The sequence below is a fragment of the Chlorocebus sabaeus genome, chromosome 23 (assembly GCF_047675955.1).
Source record: "Chlorocebus sabaeus isolate Y175 chromosome 23, mChlSab1.0.hap1, whole genome shotgun sequence".
Classification (NCBI taxonomy): Eukaryota; Metazoa; Chordata; class Mammalia; order Primates; family Cercopithecidae; genus Chlorocebus; species Chlorocebus sabaeus.
The window spans coordinates 60259374-60267857 of record NC_132926.1 but is presented as its reverse complement, the minus strand read 5'-3'; the positions used below and the strand labels follow the sequence as shown (position 1 = coordinate 60267857).

The 8484-nt window shown below is 33.5% G+C and overlaps 1 pseudogene; it reads right to left on the bottom strand.

Annotated features, from left to right (window-relative positions):
* Positions 1 to 2774: 2774 nt before the first annotated feature.
* Positions 2775 to 4947, bottom strand: LOC119627942 (probable ribosome biogenesis protein RLP24 pseudogene; annotated as a pseudogene).
* Between the last annotated feature and the right edge of the window lie 3537 nt (positions 4948 to 8484).

Here is an 8484-nt window from a genome sequence, read left to right as displayed (position 1 = left end):
AGATTAATAAGTGAAAAGAATCATTAACTATTTTTAATACTGTTACAGGACCAATAGGTTTGTATTCCCACTGTACAGTAACATATTGATACACTGAGATGGCATGGTTTGCAGAGAGAGAGTTTAATGATTAGAGAGTGCTGAAATAGGAGATGCAAGGGGACCCTCAAATCCATCTCACTCAGGAGTCCTGAAGTGGAGTTTTTAAGGGAATCATGGAGGGCCAGCGGATGGAAAATTTGAGCCATCAATTGGTCAGGGCAAGGGGGATATAATCATCAGGATGTGGAAATCACATTATTTGGTGAGTCAGCTCCTTGGGGGTCCTTCAGATCAGCTGGTGTTAGTGGGGTGTGTTAGACTAGCTGATGTCAGTATGCAGGAGTTGAAAGAGTATCTCAAAGGGAAAACATTGCATAGTGTTCAAGTTTTTATTACAGAACAGTTAAGGGAACTGTAATCTAAGGTCTATGTGATTCTAGGACAATAGGCAACAGACAACTCAGACGAAGTAGACCAGAGAGCAAGTCAACCTTATAATTAATGATGAATGTGCTGCAAGCTTGGTTTATTTTTGTTTCTCCCCTTGCCTTCTTCACTGATTAATTTTATAAAGTGTATAGGAACAGTTTCAATACTGTATTTCTTTGGCCTACAAACAGCAGATTCTTTGTCTGCTATCATCTTATAGATAATCTATGGGCTGAGACCAATTCAGAAAGATTCCCAATCTCAAATAACAAATTTTTTATTGTCCTAAAGCAATTAAGTAGCAATTATAATGTGAAGTATTATTTAAAATCTGTAAACTTTACTTCACTGATATCACATTCAATTATAATTCTTTCATAGTCAAAACTTAATTTTACAATATCTGGAAATTGCAAAAGTTCAAAAGTCAGTACTACTGCTTTTTTGAATAACTGGCTAAATATTTTAGACTGAACTAAGATGTCTGCATTCTTTCAAGGTCAGTGAAAAGACACTGAAAAAAGAACACAACAGGGTGACTATAGTCAATAATAACTGTACATTTTCAAATAATTTAAATAATATAATTGAATTGTTTACAACTCAACGAATAAACGCTTGAGGGGATGGATACCCCGTTCTTCATGATGTTATTATTTCACATTACACACCTGTATCAGAACATTTCATGCACCCCATAAACATATATATCTACTATGTGCCCCCAAATTTTAATTATTTAATAAAAAATAATTTTATTAATTTATTTAATTAATAATTAAAGCAAGTCAACCTTATGATTAATGATGAATGTGCTGCAAGGTTGGGTTATTTTTGTTTCTCCCCTTCCCTTCTTCACTGATTAATTTCATAAAGTGTATAGGAATAGTTTCAATACTGTATTTCTTTGGCCTAGAATACCTACTAGGCCAAATACTATATATTACAATATTTACAATACATACAATACTATATATTAATAACAGTTATTTTTCCCTATTTAGGGAAAAAAAACACAGGAAGGAATCCAAGTAAATGTACAATTGTTACAGAAATAATCATAATGAAGCACTGAAATATTGAAAGTAGATATTAATAACAATAATTCGATCATTAATTGGACAAAACGGTCCTATAATTTCAACCTACAGTTTAAAGAATCTGTCATTCAAATACCTAACACATTTTATATTATTTCTGTTAAAAAGTCAAACATTAATGTAAACATTCATTAGTTTGAGTGTGTGGTGAAGTAGATTGAATTTAGTAATAGGTTATTTTAAAAGATATGCAATACAATGAAAGAACCTGAAGGGATCTCAGGAAGGGTGGTATTTTACCATCTATTGATCACATTAATAGACACAGAATGGCACAGAATCTAAGTGAGTAAAAAACTAAGACAAACTGTCACACTTTGGGAAATTTAAGGGATTTTTCTTCTTGTTTTTGTTTTTTACTTTTAAAATAGTTTTAATTTATGTGCAAATACTAAACAGTGTTCTACCCATAAATTCTATTTTCCAAAAACAATTAGGAGCTTTTGAAAAGAGAAAACCACACAATTAATTTTAAAATATACTGGAATTCCTCTGCTTCTAGATCATTGCTAAGCTAGAAAAATGAAAATTTTTCTACCAGGAATCACGAGTTAGAACCGAGTATTCTTCAAAGCAGAAATTATAGAGTTTAGTGCCATTTCAGGCAAATATTATTCAGCTCTCATCTCCAACATCCACAGTTATCTATAAGAACGATTAAACCAGGTCAAAAATAGTCCAGCATAATTAGGCTTCATCAAACCGGGCTATTATTTTCTTCTAAGATGCTAATACACTAAAACAGGAAACACTGAAATCAAAATAAAGGATATTATTTAAGAATACCTGTCTTACAGATAGTTAGTTCCTTATTGTATTCCCCTTCTATAACACTAATAAAGGAAATATTTTACTGCAAAGGATATTTCATTTTATATATCACTTGCCATGAATTTTTTTCATTAGTTATTATATAAATGCCTCCTGCTGCCATTATCCAAAGAATGTGACCATTTTATGTCCACAATTCATTTCTGTATTTACAAACAGAATTTTCATGATTTACACAAGTACATCTATCAGTGAAGGTTTAGCACTAAGAAGCAAGCTAACATTCATAATATCTGATGTTTTACAGACAGCAATGTAGGAGAAACGTTTTTAATCACCTTTTAAGTGACTATATTTAAAAAAATAAATAATTTAGAAGTTGTAAGTCTCCAAAGGATATTTTCAAGTGTACATGCAGAAACGTGAAGGTTTTTAAGAAACGCCTTCCACGTCCACATCCTGTTGTAATTGTTGTACCATTTTCTCTTACAGCTGCTTTCCTTTGCCTGCAAGGGGCGCTTGGATAAGATGGATGTTTTGCTTGACTTTTTTGATCTCCTGAACTTTCTGTAGCTCTTTATTTTTCTTCAATCTGTTCATTATAAATTTAGCTTGACGTTTCTGTTTGATCTCTTCATTATATCAGTAGTTTTATTCCATAGCGCTTGCTGGTACTTTGTAGGTTCATGTTTATGTTTTTCGAAATCAAATGAATTATTCGCTGTAAGCTCTTTACCAGTTTCTTTCTGGAATGCTTTGGTCCACCTGAACTTGCAAGGATTGTGTTTCTTTTTAAAGTTTTTATGACATTTGTATTTACAAAATCTGAACACCTTACAATCATTGCAAACAAACATCATGCAGTGGCCAGGGTTCAGGGTTCATGGGCCCTGTACAAAAATCACATTTCCAGATAGGCACGTTGAACCTGTGTGGTTCCCACCAACCAAATACCAAGCTTAAGTGGAAGTTGAAATTTAAGTTTTGAATTTACATTACAACAAATAATTCTTCATTCTTGGATCTATTAAAAGGATCTAGAATCTAGCTATTAATAATATCATTTTTAAAAAATCAAATAATTTTGCAATATTCCCTTCTTTCATATGGGTGTATGTGTATATAAAACTTAATACATTTATGTAATAAATATCTTTTATTAAGAAATGTACAAATATGTTTATATATTTATATTAAATATATATTATTTATATATTTAACTTCATATATCATTTGATAATGCTTACAGAGACACATATCCTATAACAGGGTACTTATTTCAATCCAAAACATTTAGATGGTGAATAGAATATAGTTCATTACCATTATTTACTTTTTCACACATTTATGAAGCTAAAGAAATTTCTAGAAACATAGATGATAGCTGGGTAGATGGATGGATAGATGAATGAATAGATGTTCATAGTATTTGGCACCATTCCAAAGTGTTTTGTCTCAGCTTAAAGGAAAAGAAAAAAATACAGATAGAGGCAGATTTTAATTTTTAAAGAAATAATTGGAAATAAATGAATATGAAGGAAGTTTACATCAAAGATACTTGACACTATCTAAATACAAAAGGCAGGGCTAATTAAGCAACATTCTTTGATATAGAAGACTACTCCCTCCTACTCATTACTGTTTTTTTCATCTGTGTTCTGGTTTTTGATTTCTAGTATAACTAAGGAATTAAATTTCTAGTTGTATTTAATTTTAATCCAAACAGCCCCCTGTGGCTAAATAGTTACAGTATTGACCAGGTAACCTATATTCTGGCCCAAAGCAAACTACCCAAACAACATGGAATATTCTGTCTAGAAAGGGCCCACTCTATGTCTAGAAAGATGTCCAGGCCTGGTTTCTTGCTTCCTCTCCAGTATTAGATCACGTTTTTAACCTGTTATTTTCTTCTCTTGGCATTATTCCTTAATGAAAAACAGTGAATTATGTATATAAATTTATAGCAGCTTAAATGGAAGGAGAAGTTATTTAAAACGTGTGACCATGCTTCCTGAAATGATTTCTAACCTTTACATTTGGAGAACAAGCTAAGAGATGGCATTTGCAAAGATTTCCTAGGATGTTACTAACATTAACTCTTTAAGATTTGCTCTGTGCCCTATTAATAAAAAGTGACTTTTCTCTTATTTGCAGCAAGGAAAAATTGGTCTTACTTGCAATATAAATCAAAAAGCTGGTCTCAAATCTGTGTCTTGTGATCTCACCTCTCAAAAATAAACAGTCCCTCACACTGAGTCTCTCTTGTGACACCGGGAGGTGGAACCAGCCACACACGGCCTCCTGTTTTCATATGCTGCTTCAGTTAATACTAAGGTTCAGTAGTTGCTGCCAGAGAGGCTAAAAAGGAGAAAGACATAACCATTTGATTCTCTGCTTCTAAATCTGCTTTTCCACCATGGCATCTTCTTTCTTCTCACCCTGCCCACTGTTGCCCAGCCCACAGAGTCACCAAAAAACTTGTCTGGAATGTGAGAGAACTGAAGAACATAAATGGTAGATGGGCAGGTTCAATCCTATAGAGAGTTGTGCATTCTTCATTCACCTGTTTGGTATTTGGAAGGCAAAACACAACACAACTGTTCATTGCGTAGGCTATGGAGTCAGACAGAAGTGGCCTCAGATCTCAGCTTAAATATGACCTTTGCAAGTTATTGAACTTGAAGCTCATTGTGTCTATGTTTTCTCAACAGTAAAATGGAGATATTAAAAGCTGCTTCAGAGAATAATTATTAGGATAATTTAAATAATACATATTAATTTGTTACCCTGTCTGTGGCATAGAGTCTCCAAATGACAGCTATAATAATTTTTAAAAGGACAAAATAAGTGTAGGTATAACTTAATAACAATGATCTTAGGAAGTGTTCATTACCCAGCTGTATATCCCTGCTGAAATCCCTATGTTGAAATCTGCTCTTTATTAAAATTGCAAGCCAATTATGGGGGCATTTAATATGTCAGTTGTTTAATTTTGAAAAATGAATGTTACCTTTGTAAAACCATCTGGTCAAGAATTTACATTACACTACACTTAACACAGAGACTTCCATTGTACTTAGAATGTCTTCATCAAGTTTATTAAAAAGATGTAAGGCTTAGGGAAATTTACATCTGATATTCAATTACCAGGTTTTTTTTTTTTTTTTTTTTTTTTTTTACAAATAGGAACTCTATGTGTTTAAGGCTTACAACATGATGTTTTGATATATAATGTATACCTTGTGAAATTATTGTCATAATCAAGCTGATTAATGTATCTATCAACTCAGATACCATTTTCTTTTCTTCTCTCTTTTTCTGTGTGGTAACAACACTTAAGGTTTATCCTCTCAGAAAATTTTAAGTGTACAATACACTATTGTTAACCATAGCCACCATCATGTATATTAGAGCTACATAACTCACTCATCTTGTGTAACTGTAGAATCACTATTAGCAAAAAGACAAAGATAAGTGCTGGTAACGATGTAGAGGAAATAAAAATTTATACGCTGTTGATGGAAATGTAAATTGGTATAGCCATTATGGAAAACAGCCTGGAGATTTCACCAAAAGTAGAAAATAGAAATAACATATGATCCAGCAATCCCTCCTCTGGGTATATATACAAAGGAAATAAAATCTTCATTTCAAAGAGATATCTGCACCCCCATGTTCATTGCAACATTATTCACAATAACCAAATTATGAAAACAACCTGAATGTTCATTGACAGATGAATGGTAATACACACACACACACACACACACACACATCAAATATTATTTATCCTTTGAAAAGAATGAATTTCTGCTATTTGCAACAAGTAAAATAAGGCAGACACAGAAAAACAAATACTGTATGATCTCACAAGTATGTACTAAAGCAAAATCCCACACCAAAAGAGAGGGAAAGGAAGGCAGCTATGAAGGCAGTTAGGGTAGATCCTCAGTAGAATTCTTTCCAACAAAGAGCAGCCTGAAAAACCAAGCTGCAAGCACAGATAAGGAAGCAAAGTCTACCATAAAAAGACCTTTGTCCATTCAGTATGATATTGACTGTGAGTTTGTCATAAACATCTCTTACTATTTTGAGATATGTTCCACCAATACCTCGCTTATTGAGAGTTTTTAGCATGAAGAGGTGTTGAATTTTATTGAAGACCTTTTCTGCATCTATTGAGATAATCATGAGGTTTTTGTCATTGGTACTGTTTATGTGATGGATTACATTTATTGATTTGTGTATGTTGAACCAGACTTGCATCCCAAGGATGAAGCTGACTTGATCGTAGTGGATAAACTTTTTATGTCTATTGGATTTGGTTTGCCAGTATTTATTGAGTATTTTCGCATCACTGTTCATCAGGGATATTGGCCTGGATTTTCCTTTTTTTGTTGTATCTCTGCCAGATTTTGGTATCAGGATTATACTGGCCTCATAAAAGGAGTTAGGGAGGATCCCCTCTTTTTCTGTTGTTTGTAATAATTTCAGAAGGAATGGTACTAAGTCTTCTTTGTAGCTCTAGTAGAATTCGGCTGTGAATCCGTCTGATCCGAGGCTTTTTTGGTTGGTAGGCTATTAATTACTGCCACAATTTCAGAAGCATTCCCTTTGAAAACTGGCAAAAGACAAGGATGCCCTCTTTCACCACTCCTATTCAACATAGTATTGGAAGTTCTGGCCACAGCAATCAGGTAAGAGAAAAAAAATAATGGATATTCAAATAGGAAGAGAGAAAGTCAAATTATCTCTGTTTGCACATCACATGATTGTATATTTAGAAAACCCTATCGTTTCAGCACAAAATCTCCTTAAGCTGATGAGCAGCTTCAGCAATGTCTCAGGATACAAAATCAATGTGCAAAAATCACAAGCATTCCTATAAACCAATAATAGACAAAACAGAGAGCCAAATCATGAGTGAACTCCCATTCACAATTCCTTCAAAGATAATAAAATACCTGGGGATACTACTTACAAGAGAAGTGAAGGACCTCTTCAAGGAGAACTACAAACCACTGCTCAAGAAAATAAGAAAGGACAAAAACAAATGGAAAAACATTCCATGCTCATGGATGGGAAGAATCAGTGTCATGAAAATGGCCATACAGCCCAAAGTAATTTATAGATTAAATGCTATCCCCATCAAGCTACCACTGAGTTTCTTCACAGAATTAGAAAAATCTACTTTAAATTTCATATGGAACCAAAGAAGAGCCTGTATAGCCAAGAGAATTCTAAGCAAAAAGAATAAAGCTGGAGGCATCATATTACCTGACTTCAAACTATACAAGGCTACAGTAACCAAAACAGCATGGTACTGATACCAAAACAGATACATAGACCAATGGAACAGAACAGAGCCTTCAGAAATAACACCACACATCTACAACCATCTTATCTTTGACAAACCTGACAAAAACAAGCAATGGGGGAAAGGATTACCTATTTAATAAATTGTGTTGGGAAAACAGGCTAGCCATATGCAGAAAACTGAAACGGGATCCCTTCCTTACACCTTATACAAAAATTAACTCAAGATGGGCTAAAGACTTAAATGTAAGACCTAAAACTATAAAAACCCTAGAATAAAACCTAGGCAATACCATTCAGGACATAGGCATGGGCAGAGACTTCATGAATAAAACACCAAAAGCAATGGCAACAAAAGCAAAAATTTGGCAAATGGGATCTAATTAAACTAAAGAACTTCTAAACAGCAAAAGAAACTATCATCAGAGTGAACAGGAAACCTACAGAATCGAAGAAAATTTTTGCAATCTACCCATCTGACAAAGGGCTAATATCCAGAATCTACAAAGAACTTAAATTTACAAGAAAAAAAAAAAAAACCCATCAAAAAGTGGGCAAAGGATATGAACAGACACTTCTCAAAAGAAGACATTTATGTGGCCAACAAACACGTGAAAAAAACTCATAATCACTGATCATTAGAGAAATGCAAATCAAAACCACAATGAGAGTCCATCTCATACCAGTTAGAAGAACGATCATTAAATGTCAGGAAACAACAGATGCTAGAGAAGATGTGGAGAAAAAGGAACACTTTTACTCTGTTGTTGGGAGTGTAAATTACTTCAACCATTGTGAAAGACAGTATGGCGATTCCTCAAGGATC